Source organism: Passer montanus, unplaced genomic scaffold, assembly GCF_014805655.1.
Source record: "Passer montanus isolate IOZ18808 unplaced genomic scaffold, ASM1480565v1 scaffold46, whole genome shotgun sequence".
Lineage (NCBI taxonomy): Eukaryota > Metazoa > Chordata > Aves > Passeriformes > Passeridae > Passer > Passer montanus.
In genome coordinates, this window is record NW_024369485.1 from 2642203 (window position 1) to 2657370 (window position 15168).

The window sequence follows — 15168 nt, forward strand, 5'->3', positions numbered from 1 at the left end:
CTCATTTGGTGCACAAAGAAGGTCACTAATGATTTGTGTACATAACTTATACTTTGTAACTTTGAATATGTCAAAAAGTATAATTTCTTGTTTGATTGGCTGCTTAAAAAATATACATAATGTATTACACATATAGTATTATACATAATATATATAAATAATCACAATGGAAATTAGAAGTCCTGACCAAAAAAACCAATTATAACATTTATGTTCTGAAATCCATTTCTCCAGGAGTTCTTGCTGGGAAGGCCCTGCATGCAGCCTGGGATTCTGCACAGGGTCAGTGTAAAATACTGTTTCCACCACTGCTAACACCCACATGGTTGCAATTGCAGTGGGCTGAAAGAAGAAGCTCTTCAAATACCGATAAAAACATCACCAAGTAACTTCTTTCCCACATAATTGAATGACTTGTTTTTATTTTACTACTGTATGTTCATTTATGTTTGTCCTTGGTCCTTTGCACCCCATTGCACAGATATCCTTGGCGTGGGAGATGCAGCCTTGGGAAATGGTGGCACATGGTGCAGATATCCTCAAGAAATCAGCTGGAGGGGAAGAGAGTTTCCCTGACAGGACTCTGGTTGAGGGATGGGAAGCAGAGCACATTCCTTTGGCACAGGACAGTGACACCTGGGCAGCACCACCTGCACCCTGCTGACAGCAGAGCTAAGGTGTGGTCACCCCACCACAGGCTGTGGTGTCACCGCTGCTGGCTTGGCACAGCTCTGACACAAAGACTAGATGATTGAGAAGAGTTATTAGATGATTTCACAGTGCCAGAGTTACATAAAATTGTCTATATTTTAGCATATTTGAGCCAGCATCACAGATGTTCTAAATCTATTTAAAGACATTGGTGCTGTGATTCTGATCTTTTGGTTTCCTAATAGTTAAATTCCACTGGAGCTGCTTCTGATTTGCAAGGGTGCATTAACATAAGGGATCAAGCTAAAGCTGTGCTTCCCAATCTCTCTTACACATCTTTGTACCTCTAAAACTGTTTGTATTTCTTAAAAAGAAATTCCACTTGATGTTGGAGGGAATAAAAAGTTTCCAAAACACATTATTTCCCCAGACTTATTTTGTTTCCGTCAAATGTAGAACAATGCTCAGAACTGAACTGGAATAGCAAGTGTCTTTTATTTGAAAAGAATGCTTACATTGTTATATGCAGTGTTGAGTCTGCATAATAGGAAATCATGAATTTTGTAACCCAGATCAGTAAAAAACTCAAGCATTTGCTTAAAATTAAACTTAAACATATGGCTAAGTGCTTTTCTGACTTCTAGCACTAATAAAGATGCAATCTGAGTAGGTAACCAGCAAGACCTGTAAGATTTTCAAGTCTTTATTCTGTGGGTCTAAGCTGGTCTACAGCAGCAGAAGGTTTCAGATGCCTGGTAAAATCTTGTTTAGAGATCTTTGATACTTTTAATGGCCTGCAGGCTGTAGAATTGCATCCATTTAATTCATTTCCTCAGTTTTCCTATCATGAATGTTTTGTGTGAACTTTAGATAGCCACTGAGGGTCATACCAAAGGCATGTAATAAGATTTATAAAAAATTCCTTAGCAAGCTTAACATCCTTAAAAATATTTTTAATATTATTTGCGCACTTTAAATATCTAGCCCAACACATTTAGCCCAATTCCTGGGCTAAAATTATTAAGACACTTGTATAACCTAACTTACACTATCCCACTGATAACATTGATAATGACCAAGCATCATTAACATCATTAATCTCTACCAAATTTTCACGAGACTGGGCATAATATTTTTTTAAAATACAGAAATAGATATGGCATAAATATCTAAAGTAATAGTTAAAAATATAACCTAACTTACACTATCCCATTGATAACATTGATAATGACCAAGCATCATTAACATCATTAATCTCTACCAAATTTTCACGAGACTGGGCATAATATTTTTTTAAAATACAGAAATAGATATGGCATAAATATCTAAAGTAATAGTTAAAATAATTGTCACAGTAATATCTTGGTGTTAGCACAGTGATATTCAGAGTCCAATATTTAGAATTACTGAATATTTTAGCCTGAAAGAGATTTGAGGAGGCCAGTGGCACCTCATGCAAGAGATGGCATCAACATAAGAATAGCTTCCAAGGTATTCTGGGGACCTGTTTGCTCTTGCTTTACTGTGGGATATGTATTAGGGAATCAGAATATTTAAATGGTTTGGGTTGGTTGGGACTTTCAAGATTATGTTGTTTCAACCCCTCTGCAATGGGCACGGATGCCAATCACTAGACCAGGCTCCCCAAAGCCCCATTCAGCCTGGCCTTGAACACTGCCAGGGATGGGACATCCACAGCTTCTCTGGGCAATCTGTTGCAGTGCCTCATGACCCTCACAGTAAAGAATTTCTTCCTAATATCTAATCCAAACCTGCCCTCTTTCAGTTTAAAATCTTTACCCCTTGTCCTGTCACAATCTGCCCTTAGGTAAAATTCCCTCTGCCTCGTTTTAGAAGTCCCTTTTCAGTACTGAAGGTGCAGTGAGGACTCGGAGCCTTCTCCAGGATGAGCATCCCCAGTCTCCCAGCCTGTCTGCACAGGGCAGGAGCTCCAGCCCTGGGATCATCCACTGCCCCTCTCTGGACTGGCTCCATCAGGTCCATGTCTCCTCTGTGCTGGGACCCCAGAGCTGGTGCAGGTGGAGCAACAAGTGCAGAGCAGAGGGCAGGATCCCTCTCTCAGCCCAGGATGAGGAATTGCTGTGGCAGATCTCTGGTCCTCAGTATGCCAGCGGAGTGGGGCTGGCTGTGTCACTGCATCCTGCTTCCACTTTGTACTTTTTTTTGTCAGCCCTCATTGTCCTTGTCACTCTTCCTGCTAATATTCCACAGTGTTGAGTAGCACAGAAAATGGTGCCTCCCTTTTGCAGCACATGAACCTCAAATTATTTTAATGTTATTTTCCTTGCTCTAATGCGTTGTAAACTCACTTACAGTGCTCTTTCCATGATTCTGGCTCCCTTTGATTATTAGGTCTAATGTAATTTTTCATGTGATGCCTTTGTATATTTTCCAAGATGAATCTCATTTTGTCACTCTTCCTGTTCATCTTTCTAATATTTCTGCTGATCTGTTCCAAAATTTATTGGTCAGTGTGAGCCTTGGATCCATATCCAGGTTCCTTTTTGCTATCTGTCTTTCATCACCTTTTACAACTCCACCTTCTTATTCATCATAGGGGACTTTCATTAATGGGTGACTTACTTCTTCTAGATCATTAGAGAAAATGTTAAATAAAACCATACTGAATTCAGATCCCTAAAGTCTCTCACCAGGAAAAGACCTTCCCACAGATCTATACCTTAATATTTTGTCTCCTGCTTTTGTTTATAGTCTTTCAGCCACTTTTCATTCCACAAGGTAGTGCTCATGTCCTAGAAAATTTAAATTAATTCAGCATTTTCTATGTACTAGTTTCCACATTCTGGGCCAAACTCTTCCCCAGTTATTCCCTCACTTCTTGATGTCAGTGGGATTACATACAAGCAATGTATGAAAGAATCTGGTCTTTCCTCTCAATTACAGATTTTAAGATTTGTTTTACAGTAATCTGTAATTTGAAAATCAGGATATCTGTTCTCTGCATTTTCTCTGAGCATATTTCAAACTTTCATCCAAGCAGATAGAATAATATGATTGTGCCAAAATAGTAAGAAAATATTTTCTTAATCTCTGAAGTGTGGGCTTAATTAAAAATATGATAAAAACATGATGATAAAATTGAACTCCCTTTTTACACACAGGAACAATTATATATATACATTTATTATAAACAAAAATTCTTCTTTCTACAATCTAATCAATGCTATAGCAGTAAAAAATTTTGAAGCTGAATTATCTTTTGGAAGAGAGATGCCTATATCCAAATTAATATTTGGAACTTTCTGAAGTAGTGGGATGAAGTTGAGCTTTTCCTCCCAACTTCTTGTGTGTTGGAACAACTTCATTGTCATTGTATGGATCTGACATACTACAGAAAATGCATCTTAAAATATTTTAAGTGACAATCTGAAAGAAATGGAATCTGAGTCAGAAATCATAAAATTTACCATAAAATCAGCCAACACAATGCCTTTTTAATTAGCATCCTCTCTTGATACTTAAATAGTATCCCCAATTATTATTAATAAAACTTGTCTAAAACCAGATCTAGCTGGAATAGCTGAAGAGCCTGTTGGTAAAGTTCCTAGGTCACTGATTAAATCCAGTACAGATCAGTAATGACTTAAAACTATGTTTGGAACCAAATATGGAACATTTTGGTTTATTCAGCTTAGTATTCAGTACAAAGGTGACAATATAATTTAAAAAGACATATTTAAAGCTGTTGTTACCCTTGGGAATATCTCAACAGAATACAAAGCTTGCAAGAGACTTTCCTGTGATCACAACAGAGAAGTCACAAGTTGCAAGATGAAAAATATTAACAAATAATCTTCCCCAGCTGGATTCTCCCCTTTCTCTGCTATGTTTACCAACACATATCAGTTGAATAAGGTAAAAAAATCATCATCCGTGGGTCTTCAAAGGCACCTATCACTTCTCCTTAACCACAGAGGGAAATTAGTCACTTATTTTATACAAATGTTTTCATTTGAAACCTTAAATTTGAGTGCAAATCATGTGCCTAAATTAGGGATTGAGTCCAGTTGAGTGCAAAAGAATTTTTAGATGTGTCTATTCAGATGAACAACGCCAGTCCACTTAATTAAATGTTTAAGTTCTGAGTTAAAAGTTTCATTCTCTGAGGAAAGGCAAGCAGACCAGTGTTCTTTCATGAGTTTAATATTCACCCATTCAATATGGAAAGAAAATGTGATTCTACTGACCACAGCGTAAAAACTTGTATTTTATCATAGAAATCCTTTCAAAAAGTGACATAACAAAAACAGACAGAAGAAAAGCAGTCCAAATAAATTTTTAGATGTGTATATTCAAATGAACAATGCCAGACCACTTAATTAAATGTTTAGATTCTGTCTTAAAAGTTTCTTTCTGTGAAGAAAGGCAAGCAGAGCAGTGTTCTTTCATGAATTTAATATTCACCCATTCAACATGGAAAAAAAATTTGATTCTGCTGACCACAGCCTGAAAAGTTGTATTTTATGATAGAAATCCTTTCAAAAAGTGACATAACAAGAACAGACAGAAGAAAAGCTTTCCTTTTTCCTGGATGTCCTACCCACAGAGATCCCCTTGTGTGAAAGGTAGGTAAGCATCACCTCTGGCACCATCACCTCAACCTCACTCTTCAGTTTTTAGAGGTGCTCACACATCTGTTGGGATGGCATCTAAATTTCAACAGAACTGAAATACAGACTTGTTTTGCATCTTACCAGACTGGAAAACTTGCAGGATGACCAGGAAGTTAGGGTGTCCCAAATTAATCCCTCATCACTTTTTTTTTTTTGAAAAAGGAGAAAAAAGAAAGAAAAAGAAAAAGAAAAAGAAAAAGAAAAAGGAAAAGAAAAAGAAAGGAAAGCAGCTCCTGGAGCAGGTATAAGATAAATATACCAAAGCCAAAGACATGAAACAGACACTGCTCAGGTACACAGCAGGATGCCTGTTTAATGTCCACTTTGTACCTATTGCTTGTACAAATAGAAAGCAGTGGCTTCAGACACAGCCTTCACTTTACCTGCTCCGATATTGAACAGACCTACTTTGCTACAGGAGACAAGAAGCAGTGGAAGTACAGGTGCTGAGAAATAATAGCCACAGGAAAAACCTGGACACACAAAATCAAACCAGTGAAACTTGGCTCTCACATCTTGGAAAAAAATCAGCCCAACCCTTTATGTTCTACATCAGAGGCAGGAATGCATTTATATGCACAGAGACACACAAGACCATATATATATGTACGTGTGTATGTGTGCAGAGGAAAGGATAGAAAAAGGAATGCAGGTTACAGCTTATGTCATTTTACTAATCTAGTTGGATTTCAGTACCAGTTTGGTTGTTTATTACCCCTTTCTTTTCTTCACTGACATCTCCATGATACCAATATTCTAACAATATGTTACCTTTATAAATGATAGCTTGAAATGAAATTTCAAAAACTGCCTATGTTATATCAGTTAATTGTCCGATGACTGTGGAGAAATGAAACCAGAACTATGTATTTCAAGTAATGCCCAACACATGGCAAACATCAAGTGAGGAATGCAAGGCCCATGCTAGTGAAGAATGCAATAAATATAGGCCAGACCATAAACACTGCTATAATAAGACAATTGAGGAAGAAGATTTGGAAAGATATAATTGATTTCTGTACCTTTTCTTGTGCAGGTTGGGCAGGAAATGGATAAGCTCAAAACCATCACCTCCATGTCTAGTCTGACATAAGCTTTTTGAGCTCAGTGTTCTTGACTTTGAAAAAGCAAGAAATATTCTCTCCACAGCCTGAGTTAATCTGAAGAACTCTGGCTTGTGTTATGCAGGAAATAAGAGCTAGATGTTTACAGTGCTACCTTTGGTCTTGAAAATCTGTTAACTTTGAAATGACCTGGGCTTCACACAATTTAAACATGGTAATCCACATCTTATTTGCTTCTGCCATCCACCTTACTCACTAAGACTGTTTCAGAGAGTTAAACAGGCATATCATGGTGCTCATTTGAAGTTTTATAATTCTGAGTAATTTAATAGTGACATCAAAGACAATTGGCATTTTGTCAGAATAAGAATTATATAATTTGGCCCTGGACTGTAAGATCTTCTCTCTAAAGTTGTCATATCCTTTATTTAGTTATATCATCAGTTTTTTGAATACCAGTAATGAAATGTGAATAAAACAAATTTAAATCCTCTTTCACTGGCCATAGGGAATAGCATACCAAAGCAAATGTTCACTCTTTGTACAGTTTTGCTGATCAACAGAATTGGAAGGTGTGCCTTTAAATTAGTTGAACATATTCTGCATTACTACACTTCAAATTCCAGCTTTGCTTGGTATAGGTTGTGATTGTTTTAACACATACCAAAAGAAAGCTTTATACTGAGAGGGGTGTTGGACCTATCAGTCTGGTAATAAGAATTGTTTTATGAACCTGGCAATATAAACAGTCCAGCTCCAATAATCCTATATATTTTTTACAGGATAGAAAATAATCTTTGTGGTCTTCACTAATCATTCCACAGTATAGTAGCTGCAGACAAGCACTGAGCCTTTCCATGAAGGTCCTGGCATCTTTAACCCTGTCCCCAAGAATTGCTTGTATAATAGTCTGAGATTTCTAATGGCAAAATTAGGATATTGGATAACTGGACCTTGCTTCACCTTTCCACCTCCTAACTGATTCTCTGTATGTGCTATGTGACAGTATTGTAAACTGTCTGTAATAAAACTTACACAGAATATACACACAGAGTGAGGGTTAATTTTAATCTTTCTAAAATGCTTTGAGATTCTCAGATGAAGAGCAGTCACAATACCTGGAAAGCATCAAGATTTTTCTATTCTTAAAAATAAGCAGAGAAATAGACAAGATGTACTGCACACAGAAAGTATTGTCACACCTGTTTCTGTTTTTTCATATGAAACCTTTTCCTTCCAAGGACAAATGTCCAGTATAGGTAACACCAGAGAGGTTCCACTGACCTGGTGTACTAGAGGTGAGGTGGACAAAGTCCATCATTCAGTGTGAGGCCATTTGTACCTGGCACTCACAGAAAGAGCAAAATATCTTTGCTTTCAGTGCTTTCAAGCTCAATGCTTTTATATTGTGTCTAGTTAAATACATAGAGCAAGTGAAAAACACATTTAGTATGACATCTTCTGGCTCCCTTCAGTTCAGATGGGTACTCTTTTGCAAATACATCCCATTTTTGATCCAGGAAGAGGTGTTTTGAGCTTGCAGTACTTCAAGCTTTACCTAAGCTAGAAATCTTAGGTCCAAAGCTTTTCCACTGACATCAAAGCAAAGCTTCTCTGACTTCTAAGCTGCCAGTTCAGCCCCAGATCTGCCTGTGGGAAACACAGACAGCAGAAGTCTGTGTTCCCAAGCCTGAAGGTTTTACACCAAAGCTCCAGGAAAGAAAGTGTTTCAGCAAGGACTCACATCACCTCGCATCAGTGGAGACTGGACCTTCAGGAGGACACCCAAATCATCCCTTGCCCTTAGGCTGCAGTGGAGATGGGTAGAAATATCTGTCTCTTACTTTCAAGAACAAATGGTTGAACAAAATAAGGTCAGACTTCAGCAAGAAATACAGACACCTTAATTAACTCTCCCCATAGTCATGCATTGCACGAACCAGGGGCCCAAGAACCCTGAGTGATCAGTGAGGATGCAGTCAACAAAATCAAAGGTGTCCAGAGAGATTCAGCTTCCTACAGGCTAGGAATAGACTCAGCTGCCTAAATAAAAGTTTCTGGCACCTTTTAAAACACTGTGGGATACCAGACAGACCTGATACCACATTATGTGACACTTCCCCTCCCTAGACTAGCATCTGGGTGGTAGCAAGTAAGGTGTCCACAAAAGCATCATGCTTTGGTGTGTGCATGCTGAGTACTCAGTTAAAGCAGATGAAATCAGTCTCAACCTCAATTTCTCCATGTTGGAAGAAAAAACTTAGAAGATGCTCCCTAGAATTGTTAATTGTATTAAATGTGGAAGAAGTTTTAAATGACAATAAAAATAGGCCCTGTTCAACTCTTGTGGCTGCTGTGCCTTCTGGAACAGATGTTTTTGAGTTTCTCTATGCCAAATAAATCCTGACTATTATTCCATCGAATACTTAAGGAGTGAGACTCAACAACAGGCCGTTTCTGTTACGAACAATGACTGACTCAGCAAGGGGAAGTTTGAGCTGGATTTGCACAAAAAAATAAAGAAAGAGGCATGGTCTGTCAGAAAGCAGAGTTTCTAGAAAGCCATTCCAGTTGTCTTAAAGCTTGGACAGATATATTGCAGAAATATATTTTCCGCTCCAGTATCTAAAACTGTCATTAGCATCTAATAATTTCAAAGTTTGTAATAAAAAAAAATTGTGGACACAACAATATTATCCTGCTCAGAAGCATGGCTAAATAATTTCTGACCAAACATACATAAGGTGTAATTAAAACTTTTTCAGAATGACAATACATATTGAAAAAAACCTGAATATATGATGCTTAGTTTCTCTGAAATGCTATATTTCAGGTTTTTTCCCCATAATTTGCATAATTTGCACATATGTGGAAAGTGTGAGTTTATAGTTACCCTATCAAAAAGTTGTCCTGCAATCTCTTTAGCCATAAGCATGTTTAATCCTGGTTTCAAAATCTGCTGAGGTCCTGATCTCCATTGTATTAACTTTTTCCCACATTCTGGTTATCACTGGCATCAAAGTGCAGGGCACATATAATCAGACTTGGATACCTTAGCACAATGTCTGACTACTGTGGAACCAGACTGAAGTCTGGTCAGAAAATAATAAATGGTAGAGCAAAGTCTCTCAAAGCTGCAATTGTAGCACATGCAAAAAACCCACATAACCTCATCACCAGTGCTTGTTTCCAGACAGATGTGGAAACCTCGTACTCCATGCCTTGCAGTCAGTAAGTTGTTTAAGGAAAGCCCAAAGTTCACCTGCTCAGGTAAATCTTCTCAGTCTTTTGTAGTGCCCATATTCCCTAGAGACCTCATGAACTCCAGCCATCAGGATACTGCACCTCACTAAAGTTACCACTTACACATACTTTTAGATTTTGGATTTGCAGCATCTACTCTCATGGCGTGAGTGACAAAATCATATGATTGTTGAACAAACTTTGATAATAAGTTTGACTAAAGAGGCTGAGAAATAAGTTGCTCTGAAACTCAGATAGATGTTCTGTGATGGGATGTTGGTAACTCTGCAGACTGAACTTTATTGAGGGAGAAAACATTTATTTAAGACAAATTCAACTCATATAGGTTTCTCTGGGAAAAAAATACTTTCCCCCTCGCTTTGGTTCTGAAAATGTTACTTTCAGACCAAGAGGTTTTAATGCAAGTTGAAACTATGGGAACATATAAAGAGAAGGAAAAAAAAAAAAAAAAACAAAAAAAAAACACCCAAACATTTAATCTCATGGTGAGGGACTATATCTTAATTAGTTATGTCTGCTCTGATGTCTGGCTACCAGCTGACAGACCTGACAGCTGATCTCTCTGAACCAATCCAAATTGGAAAAAGATTTGGGTTAGGGTCACTTTTTGAGTGGGCAAAGGTTGGGGCTGGTTGTTATTTGAACTGAACCAGTTTATTCATCTCTGGTTACCCATATGTCAATACAATAGACTCACTTAATGTAATATGCCATGGGCTAGAATCGTTCTGTTTTGTTTCTACCTGCACATTTTCCTGGGCTGCTGCCAGGACATGAAGACAATATGTCCTGGGACAGCAGGAAGTTCTGGACACTTCTGGAAGAGGTCCAGATGGCACTGAGTACAGACACTTTGGATGTAAAGCCTTCAAGCTTTGTGTGCTTCAGGTAGGGGTCAAGTCAGAAGCTCATTTAAGTGCCTGTGAACATCACAGTCTATATGAAGACTGGGGATTTCTATATTTCAGACTCTCTGTCACTATTTACCTTTTAGGAAGTACCAGAAAGACTCACAACAGAGAGTTATATAAATGCCACCAAAGCGGTAGAAATTCTTCTATCAATTTCAAAAGAAGGTGGTTTAATTTTTCATCACCTAGGTTCAGGCCAAAAAAAGAAAAAAGTCAAAACACGAAGTAACAGCGCAATCTGCAATCGTTATTTAGTGAAAACAGTCCATTTTCTTACCTTACCATAGTCTCTAAAAATTCAGACTCTAAAAATTCAACCTTGTATCTTCATCATTACTCTTGCATTGTGACTTCTGGAAAAATAAAGCTGCTCATTTCATAAATGAGAAGAAACACAATATCTGAGAGTTAACCTAGGTAAATCATTAGAGAAAATTCTGCATTTGATATAGAGCTCATAAGTTCCCAAACCTACACCTAAAAGCACAGAAGTAATGGCAAGAATCAGAACTGATAATCCCCTTTAAGTTAGCATTGTATTGCCAAGATGGAGCAGGACTCTGTTTTGAAGATAAGCACCATTGTTATCTCACTACTATTAACATGAACACACTTAGTTTCTCTAAATAATATTTTTTCACTACTTTTTCTTTCTGCTTCAAGGACTGAGGTGTGGGAATATTTTCATTACAGATGAAAGAGCAAAACAGGTACATATATTAAGTAAGTAAATCAAACAGTATCTACTACTGGCCCTTTTGTGAGCAGTTCCTGGGCACTGTTTGGAAGTAGGCGTGGAATGAATGGACCAGGGATTCCCCAGAGTCAGTGTTGTTGCTGTCCTTTGCAGATGGAAGAACTTTGATACCTTTTTGTGCCTCTGACCCCAAAGCCAGAGAGCAGCCTTTCCAGAACTTGTATAGATACAGCCAGAGTCCTGAGAAGTGCCTCCAAGAGCTGCAAGTGTTCTGCAGTCCTATTAGGAATAGAAGGCAGATGAAATTAATATTTCAGGATTCATATCACATGAAAAGAGCAGAAATTTTTCCAGCAAAATATTTCCATTTTTACATTGACTGACTCATCCTCCTGAGGTAATAAAACAGACAAAGCATAAACAGGAAGTACAAGGCTGTATATTATATATGACATTTCTAAAGCCTAGAAAGGATCCTTCATTTAAGATTTTTCCCTTTTCACAGATGGATGACTGGGTGGTATTGTTTTGCTACCTTCCCTCAGTTCTTCACATCTGTCCTCTGACATAGTTTCCAAAACTTCCCTCCCCTGACCCAGTTCCCCTGCTGTATCCCACAGCACATGTGTAGGATGTGTATAAACTTGGCCATTAATTGTAAAATCTCGTCCACACACTTTAATAGAATTATGACCCATTACACTGCTGGTTACTTACTCTTCAATACATAAGCTTATTATCTTCTTCCTTCTCGTGTTGTTGAAGAAGGTAACAGGGGTCACCAATATAAATTCCAAGCATGTAGACTCTGGATTTTCATCTGGCAAACATTACAAACTTCTCCCTTCATGATTATTTTCTATCTTTTTTTATGGTTTTAGAGCACTGCTCACTAGTTCCACTGATTATAAATTACAGGATGGGGAGAGATCTGATGAAAATATTCACCTTTAAGCAGCCCAGAATTTTATGTCTGTGAGAAAACACATATTTTTCATTGCTAACAGATGCAGCCCAAACCACAGCCAAACAACTGCTCATAGCACACAGACATACACCTATATTACACACGTTGCATGTACATGTGAACATATACCCTGTATTTTCAGAATTATTCAGCTTTTACTTTATCATCACAAAAAAAACAATTGATGAACAGTCCAGAAAATGCAACACTTCTCTTTGTAACTGTCTGGAATGTCCAAGTGACAAAGAGAAATGTCCACGAGATCAAAATTGGTCAAAATAATGAGTGACAGTTGCAGAATTCTTTTTCCTTGTGCCAGAACTCCTAAATACACTGCTATTAGCATACCAGTACTCCTTAAGATCTACTTCAGCTGCTGGAGATAGTACTGAAAATACCATAATCTTCTGTTTTTAACTGGAAACTAATATTCAAGTTCTATATTTGAATGCCTCTTCACAGAAAAATGTTCAAATTTCCACATATGAAAAATGGGGAATAGTGATATTGACCTTGGTAGAGCACTTTGAAATGTAAGGCAAAAAAAAAGTTTTGAGAAAAGCTGGCATTATTTTTATTTTTCTCTTACCATCTGTGGAGGTTAAAAAAAGAATAAAAATTGATATAACAGAAACAAAAATAATGTGTTTTGATTATCTGCGTGGAGGGTGATATTTGCATAAGACCTTCACCAGTTTTCAAGAACAAAGACAACAAAAACTAAAAAGCAAGAGTTTATACTGCACCACTAGCATGTTTTGGGTCTGACTTAAAAGAGGGATGGTAGACCAGTTAATACTCTATTTTTGTTTGGTAGTTTTATCCAGCTGTTGCAGACATGTAGCTAGAATTTGGCTTCTGGAGTCCTCCTCCATGCATGTCAAGATTTGAGACCTGGTTTTCCTGTTTTAAATTGGGCAGCCATCCTGGAAACCATAATAAAATGCAGCACTGCTGACAGACTTTCTCATGGAAAGTTGAACAAAATGCTATAGAAATTGCTGTATGCAGAGATGTGGTAAAAGCTTTCAGTGTCTCCTAAAAGTCCCTGAATGTTGTCTTTTTCTGCCTTTCTGTGTTCCTTTCAGTTCTTTACTAATTTTTTTATAAGCGTGCTTTTATCTCACAGTTTACATCAAAAAGCAGCCACCTTGTCCAAGTCAATAGTCAGGATGCCCCTTATCATAAAAAATCAGTGACAGGCACACCTAGAGGATCATGTGGATATGTGTCATATATCTCTTTGGATGGGTTAAACCATTTTTCTTTCCATTGGCTAAGGAGGATGCCCAAAAGGCAGGCTCAAAGCTAGATGCCTCCGTGTTTGATGGTCTGGTGAGACTTAGGTGAGAAAAATCCTACTCCTGATTGCATTTAATAATGTGAAAATATTCACAGAAAACACAGAGAAGCAAGGTCCTGTCCCCCAACCTGGAAGCTCAAGTCAGAGTGATGGACATACCAGAGAAGTGAGGGTATCCCAGCAAAGGCAAAAGTTATGGAAATAGCAGTTCACAATTACTCATTTTAGGAATCCATCTGGTTAGGTGTGTTGTTTCATTTAAATGATGTGTAAATGCATTTACTTAATGGCCCTCATTTATACATTTATACATGTCATGTGAGCACTGCAGCACACACGGTTTTAATTTGAAAACCTAAGGCACAAGTAGCAGACCTCACCTTTGCTGGATGCCGTCGGGTGTCAAAATCGAAAAGTTCAGCTTGTGCCCCTTCCAAGGTAATATAATACACACGCATCTGTGCACCCTGAGGTCTGCACACAGCTGCACAATGTTTTATGAGATGTTGCAGTGGCTTCTGCTAGACTTCCTGACGTAAAACTACAAACAATCAAACCCTCCTTCCCCCACATCCCATTCTCTCAATCAAATGCCTGAGAAAGGAGATTTTTTAAACCAACTATGTATTTTAAACACTTTTGCTCTCCAGAGCAGAAGTTACCTCAGTATTTACAGGAGAGCAGGATCTTGGGTATTTCAGCTTTGAAAAGAAGGAAGCCAAACTTCTTAGCTTTGGTTCAAAACAAAAGTTTCTCTCAATAAAGTCTAAATCAACCTTGGAAGACAGAAATAAGTATGCTCCACTGAGCAGAAAAGCATGAGCTGACATTTAGAAACTGCTCATGACTCTCCCAGCCACCCAAGAGAGAAATGGTTCTGCATTAACAGAAGAAAAATGCAACCCTGAAAATTGATATCAGTGTATTTACAACAGGATATCTGCAACACAGTACAATGACCTGGCACTCTCCTTTTTTATATTCTGACTTTTTCACTCAGCTTGTATAATTTTTAACCAGTTCCAGGTCAATAAAATAGAATAGCTTTTTTTTTTTTCCAATTTGAGAAAACAAAATATTTCCTAATTGATGCCAATTTTAGAGACTGAATTCTTTCAGTTTTTAACTCAAAGACTTAATTTTGATATTTTCAGAATGATTAATTTAGATCCATGTAACTTTGCAGTTTAACAAAAGACTGGAAATCTCTCTAACTGAGTAAGCATAAAGTGACTTCAAATTTCTTATTTTTTAAAAACTATCCAAAAAATGAAAAAAAAAAAAATCAGGATATATCTCAGCTGCCTCGGATACCAGAAACCTGACCCCAAATAAAAAGTAGGATACACCTTGAGTGCAAAGATATTTTAACATTTATTTTCCTTTTTTCAGAAAATGAACATGAAGTCATCACAACATTTTTGAACTAAAGATCAGGATGCATTAGAAATTAAACTAGTCACCATCAGGACTCCTCTGAGCCACCCTTCAGATGAACACGTCCACATTAATTTCAAAAATAATGTTTAATAACATATTTATTGTATAATAAGGGACTCCTCCTGTCAAATCATAGTTTCAGTAATTGGACATCAGATGGATGAAATGTTCAGTCTGTCAGCCATTTCACAGTGCCATGGACTCTTAGTGTTAGAC